The sequence below is a fragment of the Thermobia domestica genome, chromosome 9 (genome assembly GCF_964235325.1).
Source record: "Thermobia domestica chromosome 9, izTheDome1.hap1.1, whole genome shotgun sequence".
Lineage (NCBI taxonomy): Eukaryota > Metazoa > Arthropoda > Insecta > Zygentoma > Lepismatidae > Thermobia > Thermobia domestica.
Window position 1 is genome coordinate 117,843,589 of NC_137462.1, and position 14,745 is coordinate 117,858,333.

The 14,745-nt window shown below is 31.6% G+C and overlaps 1 protein-coding gene across 1 annotated transcript in view; it reads right to left on the reverse strand.

The window, feature by feature from the left end:
- LOC145694068 (transmembrane protein 151B-like) overlaps positions 1-14,745 on the reverse strand; it is a 549,858-nt gene that overhangs the window by 101,700 nt on the left and 433,413 nt on the right. The window lies entirely within an intron of this gene.

A 14,745-nucleotide genomic window follows, 5' to 3' on the forward strand; every position in this document is an offset into this window, starting at 1 on the left:
TTAGCAGGTTAGTATAGTGCTCAGGATACTAATTTGCCCATGAAATACAATGCAATATTGAAACTAAATGACTTTGTTCTCGATAAATCTAAACATTTGATTTAAATATTTTCTATTATCAAATATTCATTCATTAATTCTAAAGGTTTTTTGAGTGAGGAATGAAGGATGAGAGGAAATCCAAAGCTTCAACTTTTACGTTGTGTACACTATAGTAAACAAAACTGTTTTACGTGATGTACACTGCTACTTGTTTCTCTAAGTGACAATCCGATTTCTTAAGGTTTTAACTACGCATCGAATCACATTTTCTAATTTTTTTGTAAATAACCCAATAACAACAAGAAATGTTATTTTTTTATATATAAAAAATAGCCGTTTTAACATTTAATGAAAGGTACTGAATTGACTAATACTTCCAAAAGAAACAAATTTTGTAGAAATTGAGTGTTCAACAATTATGGTGTAACAAACTGTGCATCCAGTACTTGTGTATAAGAAAAAACTTGAAACAAAATTAAGCTATTTAATAGCACTTCGTAAGCACTTTACGGTGTCCTTTTTAAATTTCTGATGTTCCATAGTATCTTTTAGTTAGTGTAATTCACCAAAGTTTTCTCCTTTTTTTAAACAGTAGTACAAAACGTAAAGAAGATCTTTAAAGAACGTGAACAAGATTTAATAAGTTTTATGTGTGACTTATTAGTTTAATTTTTGGATTCACCATTATAACTTTTTCTATAATTACTTCAAACCTTAAATCAAATAATTCATTCTTTGAATATTAGGTACTAATCAAACCAAATTTGAGTTAACTCCTTCACTATTAATGCTATTAAATATGTTTAATAAATCAATTTTAAGTAAATTCCATGTGTTTATTTTACTAAATAAATCAATTTTAAGTCCGTGTGTTTATTTTACCTAATAAATCAATTTTAAGGTAATTCAGTGTATTTATTTAAACAACCAATACAAGTTGTTAATCCTGCCAATCTATTATATTGTAGGCAAACTTAAAACAAATGTAATTCAGAACAAAACAACAAATGTCTTTCTTTTTCTAGAAGTCACTAATCCAAAAAAAAAAAAAAAAAAAAAAAGGAAAGAAAACAAACCGCCAATTACTGATGGCCAAGTTACAGTCAGCATTGTAATTTGACATAATATTATAATGAATTCATTTTTAATAAAATATTAATTTGAATTTTAACAACAAAGTTCTTATGTTCGCAGGTTATTCACTTATAAGAGGCCATTGACTTAAATAAAGAGAAATCAAACTATTTCTATTCACAATCTTATAAGCAGATTTCGTTGTTAGCTGTCTTGAAACAGGAACCCCGCTTGGCCTAGTGGCTAGCACGCTTGCTTTGGTGTGCGTGGTCCCGGGTTCGATTCCCGGTGGGGGTACAGTTGAACGAAAAATATGGTCCGGGTTCCATTATAATCAGTAGGTTCACGTATCCTTTAGCCGCCCAGGCATAAACGTAGGACGTTAAACTCAAAAACAAACGCAAACTGTCTTGAAACGTCAACAGTCAGCATCATTTCAAAATTTTACGTTGGTAGATCATTGTCTTTCCAACTTTTTCAAGAATGCATTGGTTACTACCTTACTTAATCTCAGAAATGTGAGAGTTGAATGTCTTCATAGGTAACTACAACAATATAAAAAATTGTTACAGTGTCATGAGGTGGGTACAAAAGACTAACCCTCATCCTGTAAACTTGGCTATAGTGATCAGTTCTTCGTTTTCTATGCAAGTACCTTTTCACCTCACGTTGTCTTGATTTATTGATGTTACATCTCTGACTGATATTAATTGTTCTCAAAGGGATTAATTATATAGGTGAATTAAATTATCTGATTCAGGAAAACTAATTGTTGTACTTCATTTACGTAATATTGAGTCTGAATTAGTTTATTTACAGAAAATTAATGGGTACTTAAATGTATACCATAGATAGATGTATTTAATTTGTCCCCAATTTATTAAACAATTTGCTAAACATGATATTTTCAATTATGCCATGCATTAATATAATGTTTATTTATATTAAGTTGTTGTTAAATATTGTTACATATGTCCATCAATGCACTGAGCAAACAGACACACAAATACAGAAACACTAATTGAAATACAAGATAATAAGCTACATAATGTACATAAGTAGGAAAAACACGAATAGGATATATTGCATATACACAGAAAAAGTGAAAACAATAATAGATATTTAGTCTATTGCTTAGGATAGTGAATTTGAAAATATACAGGGTATTCTCCTATATACACAGAAAATACACGAAACAATAACAGAAAAGCATGTGAAAGCCGAAAAACGAAACAATAACAGGAAATACAGGAAACAATAATGTCAAAATACATATGATGATCTCTACAATTGCATTTTAATGCTTCATTTTATAATAATATTTTATAACAATAACAAAAATGAAATTTAAACATGATTTCTAAGAAGCAAACGCAATTTGAATAAATATTATGTTACAGGTGGATGGATCAACATTTAAAGTTTAAATCTAAAATACTGTTAAATTACTCTGAACGATGATGTATTATCTTTATTATTCTATTGTTCGCTTGTTTCTATTGAACTAGAGAACATAATTTATTTATTTATATTAATTTTCATAAAAAAGGAACATAAATTATAAAAAGATTATTTTATTTTTCTCTATTTTATTTTTGTAGTTACATGTAAGACTACTTATGCTAGGCTCAAGGTCAAAGAAAAGACAACAAAATAGATAAGTTGATTTACAATCTCTATATTTAAATGGGAAGAAGAAACTAGGTGAGTGTTTTGTCTTCTGCTTCATGACATTGAACCATACGTAGAATTTCTCTATACTATTGTTCAATTTAAGTGCTTATCTTTTTTTAAATAGAGTTTCACGTAAAATATTAGGTTTTGAAACAAACTTTTGAGCGTTTAAATGAGATAAAAGCCCGTTTTTAAGTACGAGAATTTTCAAAATTTTCCGCGAGGAAGAAAACTGCAGTAGGTGTGGCCAATCAGAGTTAGCCTACAGTCGGCAAAGCCCTAAGCCCGACTCTGTTTACATACAAGTACACAGGAAGATATTGTAAATATATACTTACAAATGCATGCAAATATTAACACAGCCTGATAGTTTCGCCTGTTATATTTCGGTGCATATTTTCATTTTCACGGCGTCACGCCGTGCTCTGAAATAATTTCTATATGAACAATATATTAAAATAGCGACATATTTGTAGAATTTGATAGAAATCCGTAACATTTTCACTTGTTTTATTTTATTTGATGTACTTACAACTAAATTTCTTTCATACATGATGATTTCAAAATTTTTAAAAAATCAAACACTTCATTAAATATGTATAGTATTTATTCTAACAAATTAATTATAAATTACTGAAGTAATCCTAACTTTTAGCTTTTATTTTCTTTGACAAGTTGATTTATCCACTATATATATATATATATGGGAAAGTAAACTTGAAACGATTAAACATAGTTTATTTTTGCAACTTTATATGAATGACGGTATACATACGAAGCTTAAAATGTAACGAAGACATTTAGCTATATATAAAAGTAACAAGCTTATATATATATATATATACGCACACAAACATTAACATGTTTAAAGAGGACAGTGAATTGGTCAGATGGGATATTTATCATCTAACGACCTCATCTGGTCCATTACTCCTTTTAATGGCAGTTTGTTACGCTTCAATGATGAAGAGAGGGAAAGAAAAAAAGCCAAAAAAAAGCACTGACGAAATAAGAGTGCCATTTTCTGTTTTTAGGAGGATCATAACCAGCTTGTGTGTCAGCTTGGCGCCAAACATTCATTTCTCATTTTCTCCATCCCCTTTCTCACTAATACTTCTCCCTTCCCTTCAATGTTTTGCACCACTTAACACAAAAAGGATAAGACCTAAGAGAAAATCTACGTAAATTTGTTTGATATAGCTATGAAAGCCCTTTCAGTTTTTATTTCCTACTTTTTTCTTCTTTGCATTTTATAAAATAAATAAATAAACACATTCCTAATAAGTGAGCGAAAACTCTCTTAGTGCTTTGAATGTAGTGAATGGATTTTTAATTGGGCTAGTGGGAACTGGTAGTGAGAGAACAACAAATATATTCTGCAGAATAGAAACAAAAACTAGCACAAATATAACGAGCATTAGTTTTGTTTCAAATGTCGCTGGCTGCCCACTACTGACTGTCCGTATCACTTTGACCTTTAAACTTCTTCTAACAGGATTTTGAAGTTATTTTCTTTTATGTATATACTGTCATGAACACTAACAAATTGAGATGAATTAATAAATTAAATGGATATTAGTCCTTGACTTATTTATTAAATAGTAGAAGAATAGAAACGTTTGTAATTTTATTGTATAGTACAGAGCGATGAAAAACTTCTCGCACCCAAGCTTTAAGAAATTCTACAAGTGATAAAATCTTACAAACAGGTGTAGAGATGATATTGTCACTCTCAGTAGCCTTCTGAGTAGATGTTAACATATTACAACAGATGCTCAAAGTGTCTATCTGCGTTTCGTGCCACACGACATAGAATAGGCACATAATAGCTGTTATGCACTGGGTTGATGCTGTCTTTCAGTTCATCTAAATCTTTGGTGTTATTTTCGTAGATTTTACCTTTTAAATAACCTCATAAAAAGAAGTATGCTGATTTTAAATTGAGTGACCTTGCCACCTAAAATTCTCTTAAAATCAGACGGCCAGCAAGAAATCCACGTAAAAATGCGATTGTCTCATCTGATGTATAACACGTTGCCACTTCTTGTTGCAGTCATACATCTCATTCGCCAATTTCTGAAAAATGCTACGAACTGTTGAATAATGTCCTAATGTCCAGAGCTGAACTTTCAAGAATAATAAAAAAAGAGAGATCAAATAATTCGCGAAAGGGACACAGCACACCGGAGAGTCTCACGTAAGAGATGATGATTTTAAGTGGACTAATATCTCGTGTTTCGTACATTAATTTGATCCGTCAAACGGAACCTCTTACCGAGTACAGAAACATTCGGAACTGTTGGAACCAGAGACAGTGCTTCACAAATATCATTCGCCAAGACCAAAGCAATCGGCCTCCCACTCTGAGATTTATTGCTGAATTCACAAAATCTGGTGTCGAATAAATTGATTTACTTACTTTCTTACCGAGATGATTCAGAAATTCATCATTTCTTACGCTGTACGATTTTGTTTTGAAGTACGCCTCTAACAAAAACACCCTCTCCTCCAATGACAAATTTGAACCTTGCAACTAACGTGATTGAAACGGTCATCACGCCGCACGGACTTTTACTTTTCGCCACGACTACTAACACCAAACCCAATTTCCTTCTACTGTGTAGGTTTGCAGTCAATACCCTACTTCCGACCGGTATTACTATATTATGGCGCATCACGCTGAAAATTTATATATATCGTTCTGTATATGGAGGTTTGAAAACCAAAATAGATGATTTTTACTTTAATAAAAACTTACAAAATCTAAGGATGAATTAACCCTTAACATGAGTTTCTTTTAATTGCAAGTTTCATATGATCTTGCAATCTGGGATAGCTTTATCCAGAAACAATCCAATCCACGTAAAGATGAATTTGATAAATTTGTTTTTCAAAGTTTTATGGTGATTAAAACTTTTAAATGCATAAATTTTGAAAATGATCTTTCAATTATCATCTGCAAATAAAGTAGTCTTGTTTCATCGAATACTAATGTTATTAACTTTATTTTTGAATCAGTGTAAGAGAGTTCATTTACGCATAGTACTACCCATAGACACTTAAGAAAATTCTTGAGGATACGATTTGTTTCATAGATGCGAAGGCATGCAGAATAAAATTGAGTTGAGTTGATTTTGGTTTTAGCGTCCCTTTCAGCAGCGAGGCTATATGAGACGTGGACCTACTGATTAACGTGGAATCCAAACCACATGAGCTCCCGCCGGGAATCGAACCCGGGTCTCCCACGCCAAAGGCGCGTACGCTAACCGCTTAGCCACGGAGGAGCTCCATACAGAATCAAGTAAATATTATCTGAGCTATGGAAGAGATCTATATTATATGATTAATCTCAAACAAAATCTACAATATCTAGTAATATTTTATGAATCACTTTATCCCTAACTATTGAGCCTCTACATCCCTGCCAAAATTGATAGTTAACCATCAAAATTAGTTATTGCGATCTTTTTATTTCTCGGATGGACGGAACAACAGACAGGGTAAATATAGGAGGGATATTTACTATATTTACTATAAATATACGAGAGTCAATATTTACAAAGATCTTTTTTAACAATAATATCATCGTAAGAATGTTACACTACTGTATTACGTACCCAAGAAGTATCTTCATATAATTTTTCTTTAAATAATTCTTGACAATGGAAAAACGGCACACCACTTACCTGCAAAAAATAAAAAAAGATAATTATAAATTACCAAAAAATATAACTAAGATTTTAATAAATGATTACTTACACTCATAACTGAATTCAAATATGAAAAGTTAAGATACAAACTTCTATGAACCATATAAATAATCTATGAACCAACATACAGCTTACTCTTATAGGTAATTGAAGTGACAACCCAGATAGCACGTAAGCATAAATCAACGGTCGCTTTCCCTTGATCTTGGCTTAGCAATGTACAGTTGATGCGACAAGCGCAATCAACGTTTATTTTAGCTTGTTTTTAACTTGAAAAGAAGCATGAATTTATCAACTTTCTACTAAGTCTATTTCAAGCTTTGTTCAAAGCCCTTGACGTTTGTCGATTCTTTAGAAATTGGAGCCATCTGTAGAATTGGTGAGTAGTCTCAGAGATTTGGCGCTTGATTTCTTGCGAAAGGCACGGTGTGGTACGTTTCAGAACCAGGCCAATACAAATTTTATCTGGGCCTCTTTGACTATTACTTCATGTTTCACAGGCCAATTCAAATCGTAAGATTTGGGCCATAGTGCCTATTACAATTTAATTACTTTGCCATAGTGTCTATTACAATTTATTATTTCAAGCTTTCCATTTCAAGCGTAGCACATGCTTGATATGTCTTGTTTATTGCAAGCTTCTCAGTAAAGCTTGACACAAATTTATTTCTGCACGTGAGAAAATGACTCAACTGGTTGGCGTCATGTATAATGTTTGATGTGAAGGTTAGTATAATGTTCAATGTGTAAGTTGCATAAATGATGGTGTGTATTCTTTTGCCATCTGAGGGTGTTTGGATATTGCCACCACTTTATTGGTATTCTCTTAAAAATATTGCAGAAACCATAGCTTACTACTATGTTTACTATTAATAGTAAGTATGGTATGGTTTCCCCTATATATATATATATATTTAAAAGTATACCAATAAAGTGGTAGATGGCAAAAGAATACACACCCTCAGATGGCAAAAAAATACACACCATCATTTATATATTTGAAATAAGCTTGAGTTGACAAGCCTGTAGCAAGCATTACGTACCAAGTTTGAAATAGACTTGAGTTCACAAGCCTGTAACATGCTTTATGTAACAAGTTTGAAATAAGCTTGAGCTGACAAGTTTGAAACAATCTTACAGTATAAGTCTACAATATGCTTGTCGCCTGTCAACTTCGTCGCTTGAATCAGCATTGATATACGCTTACAGACTTGTCATAACAAGCTTGGAACAAGCTTATATCCTTGTCACGACAACCTTATATCATGCTTGTGACAATCTGTTTCTGCTGTCTGGGAAGGGACCCATATTTGACTCTTTATGATAATTCTTCGGATTTGACGTTAAACTTTGGTACGTTCTTGGTACTAAGAAAACGGAACATTGAAATTCAAAGAAAAATATGATTTGTATAATTACGAGAACTTTGTTTCTATATCATTCTTATTAATTATAAAAATTATCACAAACCTGATAAATAATACATTTTTATCTTCGAAGTTAATTCATTTGACTTTCAGATCGCAATTTATTATATGATTTACGTCCATTATTAAACTAGAAGCAAAAGTGATATTAAAAGAACTATGGTATTCTCGACTCTATGAATCATACTAGAACCAGATGGACTTAAAAGCTGAATGTTAAATAAATAAATAAAATAACATTTTAAAATAAATTTACTAAATCACTTGCTACCAAAACATTTTTTCATAATTAATTAGACATGTCTCCCAAAGTGGTCCAAAATTAGTAAAGTTCATCTATTATTAAAATACGAGTCATCGTTAAAGCTTCATTTACAAATTGTTTACAAATTAGGTTTTAATTATTTACATTTAAATTGGTTTATCATTTTTGTTTTAATTTTTACGCTTCTTGTTTAGTATTATTTTCAGTACCAAGGACATATGAAAAAATTATCCTTCATTTTAATGTAGGATTTGGAGCACATACAGAAACCTTGGGAGTTAAATGTTACATGTTCCATCAAGAAATTATAAATTGGAAAGTTTCTCGTTCAATGATTTTAGTTGTTGATAATTCTAGTTCCTCTTGTAGACAATATACCTTATAGTCTACAATCTTAAGGCAAAAAATTAGAAAATCTGTCAACATCTTATATCTTCAATTTACTTTAACAACGGAGACACAACTCCTTATTTACACACACCATTAAGACCTGAGAAATGAGAAGAGTTTATAACAAATCATGACTAAGTTATTGCGCCTTAGATAATCAACCATTTTAGACTGACGTGCAATTCGTGTTATCGTGAATTGTTGAAGAGATCGGCTCTTTTTTCTCACAAATTTTAACCTCAAATCATACTTATAGGAATAGGTCATTGGCCTAAAAAAAACTATGTTATATAAAACTGAGTTTTCTAACGAATTTTCACTGGAGATATACAATATAAATTCCCAAATTCTAGGGAAATGTTCTCATTATTGACTCATTTCAACTTCAGGCAGTTACAACGATTGAAAATGATCAAGAATTTTACTTCATATTCGACCAAAACCAAATGTTTTCGAAAGTTATCATAGAATATATGATATTAAACTCGAGGGAAAAAGGTCTCTCTCTCATTCTCGGTTTATTTTAAATACAAGTGATGGAAATGATAATGAAGTCTCAAATATATGCGCCATAACGAATGAAAACCTAATATTTGTTTTTTTTACAAAAGTTATAGTGGATCATATTTTTAATCATGAGGAGGAGGGAGAGAAAGGAAGAGTAATCCATCTTACATTGGTGAGCTAAATTTATAATCCTTGACTGATTTTATTTGTAAGCAGTTTGAATTACGTAAAAGAATCAAAGAAAATATTTAATAGAGTAAACTGCATAATCACAACGGAATGAGTTTTACTTAAGTTATTGTGAAACTCTAAAAAATGGGGAAGAGGAGTAAACCCATTACCTTATTCTTTATTCTTTTTAACTGCATGCATAAAGGATGATTGGGGAAACTCAAAGAAAATACACAACATAATTGACCTAAATTAACATTTCTTTTTACGAAAATTCTGATGGAATATATTTTAAAATGAGAGTGGTGGTTATCGTTTCTTGATTCTTGGAAGATTGTAACTCCAAACTGTGCGGACGATCTGAATTCTCTAAAGAAACTGTATACAATGTTTCAATCAGTGAAATCAACCAATCAATGGAAATATGTTATAACTTATATTAACCGTAAACATTATTCTTTTATTTCATTACATATTTCAAAGTTGAGTACACTTAACGGAATAGGAATAACGCCTGAACTTGTACGCAACCGAAACAACAGTCCTGTATTGTTGGTTGCATCATTTTCAACGTTCCAAACTATTTCCAAATTAAAAGCAGTACGTTTCTTGCTCCAAAAGTTATATTCGTCCAGTTTCAGACTCAAAATTGCTAGGAATCTTTTAGTAATAGCTATATACTTATTTGCACTCTGAATTCATTGAAGTCATTTGTTTAAAAATGAATTCTAAGTCTAAAATTCGTGAGTATTTAGGACCTAATTAGATATAGATTTCTTTTTATATTTCAGAAATTACATTTAGAAAAGAGACGTGCGTTTGGTTGAACCCTACATTATAGATTTTTTAGTAAAGCTACCACGATTGGCTGAGAAATGTGCTGGCATTACATTGCTATTACATTAAATCAAAGGTAACTCTAGCTAAACGGTTGATATTAGCATAACAAAGATTTATTTTAAAATAACAAATAAATACAGTAATAAATAATCATTATTTCCTTTAACACTTTTAATTTAAAGCCGAACACGGACTCAGGGTACCTTTCTAATTCAAAAGGACAAAGCTCAAACATACATGAAACTCTCAAGATTCCTTCCGCGGGTTGTGGTCGGTTCTCTGAGAAATGTATTTGTTCTAAGTGAAAACATTATTTGCCTGACATCTAGTAACGAAATTGTGAATATCTAATAAGGCGAAAGCTGTTATTTGTTTCACAGCACTTCGCTGATGAATATATCCGTTGGAAATGATAAGGTCGTTTTAGTTTTTTTCTTCTCTAGTATTATAGAGTATGAAGGATAAATAAGTGAATGAAGGACAAACAGCGAATTTGTAGCAGTTTGACACCCAATGATAAGAATGATAAGCAAGTTTTGTATCTTTTGCACGTTATTATGATTCTGTTGTAAAAGCTTTTCCTTCATATAAGTGATAGAATATTTACTTGAGGAAAATATTGTGACAATTCCACCTAACAATACCAACAAAGGTATTCATACTAAAATAGAATATTTAGATATATTGTCTGTGTATTTCGTACGTCCAACCTTTTTCGATACTACTTAATATATATATTTAAAAAAAAACACTAATCTGCAGCAAACTAAAGTATACAAACCCAGGTGGAAAAATGTTAATAGCAATCGTATATTTTACTAACATTTAAAGTGTTTATCAATGAGTTTTTTATGTCATCAAATTTGCCAATCATTTGTTACTATTTTACTGGTAAATTGTACATTATAGCAATGTAATAGTTTTTGACCATTGATTGGTATTTAGTGTCTTTTTCAACACCGAAGCTACGTGGCCCTATAACTTGAACGTATCATATAATTCGAATCCAAAGGCGAGTACGCTGATCATATAGCTACAGCAGAGTTTAGCAACTAATAGATCATCTTGAATTTTCATCACGTACTATTTTTAATTAAATATGACTTTGAATACAGTACACTATAATATATATATATATATATATATATATATATACTTATTATTTTCCTTAATAATAACTGCTTAAAATATAACGTCATATTTAACACTTGATTTAAACTTCTATTATTGGCAAGACTTCGTATTTGGAACAATTGCAAACAACTGAAATAATTATATTCCTTAACTTACCAAATAAGAGATAAGGCATAGATTCTCCCCATCCACTTAATACCTTGCAAATCTTTATATTAAATTTGCAAGAGGTTTCTAGTAACACAGCATTCAGCTACATTTAAAACACACACACACACACAATGATGAGAACAGGTTACCTGCGGATAAAATTGATTTTTTTTTTTTTTTTTGCTTTTACATACCATCTGCAGACTGAAAAGGGATTTCTTTGTGATGTATCCAAGTGTATTTTAGCAGCGTTAAAAATATTCTCCTTTATTAAGGTTAGCTTTGTGTTACATCAATGGCACGAGAAAACAAAACAAAACTACGACGTCAGTGGAGCACGGAAATACTGACTTCTTCATGATACACAGAGGCTATTTAGTAGCAGAGAAAAAAACGTTAATTGGATTTTAACCCAATAAATTAATAACATTACTGTGTTCAGAAAAGATAGACGAGGGAGATGATTGTAATGTTTCTCTGTATACATGTTCCTACATCTATTATTTCTCTGTAATGTAAATGTACGTATGTATTCAGAACATATGTACTTTTCTTAAGTTGAAGCTTATTTTTCGCCGCTGACAAAGGGTTCGTGCTGATAAATAGATTAGCCTGTTGATAAAAAAGAAAGAAAAAATCAATATGGTTAGCAGCAAGCGAAGTGTGAGTCTCACATAGAGAATGGGATGATAAAGGATGTTGTGTTGGATGGAACTAAATCCTCTTTCACTTGTTTTCTTGCCTTTTTGTTGCTATTTTTTGAATACCCAAACGCGTGTATTGCTAGGGCTGATTAAAGCGAACACGATTAGTGGCAAAGGCTATTGTATTTTTTGTTTTTCTCAACTACGGTTTTTTAAACCATATCTAGTGTAAAGAAATAGGTTGTTTTGTCCCTTTTCTCGCCCCCTGATGCATTTAACATTATTTGTAGTAGAACTTAAATATGTTATTATAACGTCCACAGTTCGTATATTTATATAAATAAGGCTACTGATTTATCAAAACCCATTTTGCACACTGCAACAAGATATTACCTTTTATTGTAGTACAAAACAAGTTAAATAAGTACACTCTTTTAAAAACTGTACTCTTTTCATATTCTTCTTCTTCCTCTCTTGAACAGCTTGTGTATAATTTAAAAGCACATTTTGCCCATAAATACAAATAAAGATATAATAAAGATGTTAAAATACAAGTATCGTTGTATTATTGCCCAATAATTTTAATCCTTAATTTGATGGTAATTAATATATTATCTATATATTGATTATCTATTTGATTGTACTGTACAAATTATTATGTACAAAGGGACAAAGAAAGTTACAGTACAAAGATAATTGTCACTTTCGTTTCAAATAGATAGATGAGACGGATTTGGAAAGCATCTAATTTCTTTCATTTGCGGTTCTGAAGTATGCTGTGTACTGTAAGCAAGCAATTAGGAAGGTAAAGTGAAAATTAAAAGTTAAAAAAAACTATTCATGACTGACTGGGAGTCATTCGTTCACCCTGGACTCTGGTGGAAACACTTAAACACTTGAAAGGACGTAGTTCTGCAATTGGTCGCAACCACACTACAATGGTGCTACATTTTTGCCATATACTACGATTCCCAGAACTTAAGTTTTAAAATTTTATTCTCTACAAATGAAATCATCTGCTCTAGCGAAGAATATATATACGACATACTAATATAATAAGAGCATTGTTTGCATGTTACCGAGAAACTGTTTGCATGTTGTGATTTATCTAACGTAATACTGTATTGTACAATTCGAATATTACTCTACCATAATAATCTTATTGTTTTGTTTACTTTCAGGTATCAATGAGAAAAAGACATTTATATGGCAGAATAATGCAGATTGCATAGTGTTGTGCTATCTTATTGAGAATTGATACTTTTGTAAGCTTGTGAATAAAGTAGATACATTTTTTGAAACGCCCAACGTCTTTTTATACACTAGTAAATCCAGATATTTACCTTTCGTTGTTGAAGTTATCGTTTGAGAGAAATAGCTCTTAATTATCTTGATTCAAATTTAACGTCTCATTTCATCAAAGAGGTTTTATGAAACTGGACCTGAAGTATAAAGTAGGATCCGAACTACTACGTACTCGAAAAAATAAAATGAAATACTTAAATCTTACGTCCCACGATTATGCCGGCTAGGCTAAAGGAAACGGTGATGATGAGAAATGAGTGAAATGATGGAATAAACAAAGTGGGAGGAAACGGGTAAACCCCGAGAAAACCCACGCACACTGCGTTTGTCCAGCAGAAATTTCACTTGGCGCGAGCTAGTATCGAATCAAAGATCCCATGCACCAGAGTTGAACGCTCTATCACTGAGTCACCGCGGTCCCGAACTATTACTCGAGTTTGCATACACGCCTGGAATCGAACTCAGCATCACATACATAGAAATTACACGGGTTAGTCACGCATCCAGACATGAAATATTCCTGAGTTCCTGAGGAGAAATCTAACTTTAAATTGGGGATTTTCATCACTCTAAGGCAGTAAATTAAAGCGGAAGGAACGTCCTTGAATGTTTTCAGTGATACCAAAAGGCCAACATGAAAGAATAAAATTATTCAGTAATTTCCTTCAAGGTCTCAAAACAACATTCTAGAAACGCATTATAATCCAGTTTTAACGCTTTCAAGTAATGAAATATCGCTTAAGCTACGATTCCTTCTCGAATTCTTTGGTTTTCGTGAAACTCTTAATTATGTTAGGGTAAGCACGAGAAAAAGATTTCAAGATAGTCTAATCACAGGAAAACGACAGTTACTATCGTAATAATGGGATTTTTAATTAGAGAGATTTCATTATCTTCAGATATAAGGCTCCGAGTGGTTATTTTTCCAGTTCGACTTAAGAATGGCTCTAAATGCTAATGACTACCTTAAGATTGGAATTCGCTGAATGCTAGCTGGAAACCAATGTTGCAGATTGCTGTTCATTCGTTGTGAGAGAGGCTACAGAGAACGGTTTGAAGCAAAAAAAAAAAAAAAAAAAAAGACCAAGAAAAGATATATGCAAATTTTAAGGACTCCAGGTAGGTTGTGCTGTTAGATAAGATGCTTTTGTTTATATGGCAATGTAACGTACAATTACAATAAGTTAATAACAATAATTACAATTACAATAAACATTGCTTTCTAAGAGGTATGGTTTACAAAAGATTCTATAGTTATATATTCTGTCCGTGCGTCTATTCAGGAGATAAAAGGTCTTAAGAATTATCTAATGGATAAACATCAATTTTGGCCAAAATATAGAGCATCAGTACTTAACAATCGAGTTTGTTGATAGAGGTGATACTCTAAGCTGAAAGTGGTAGAAATAAGT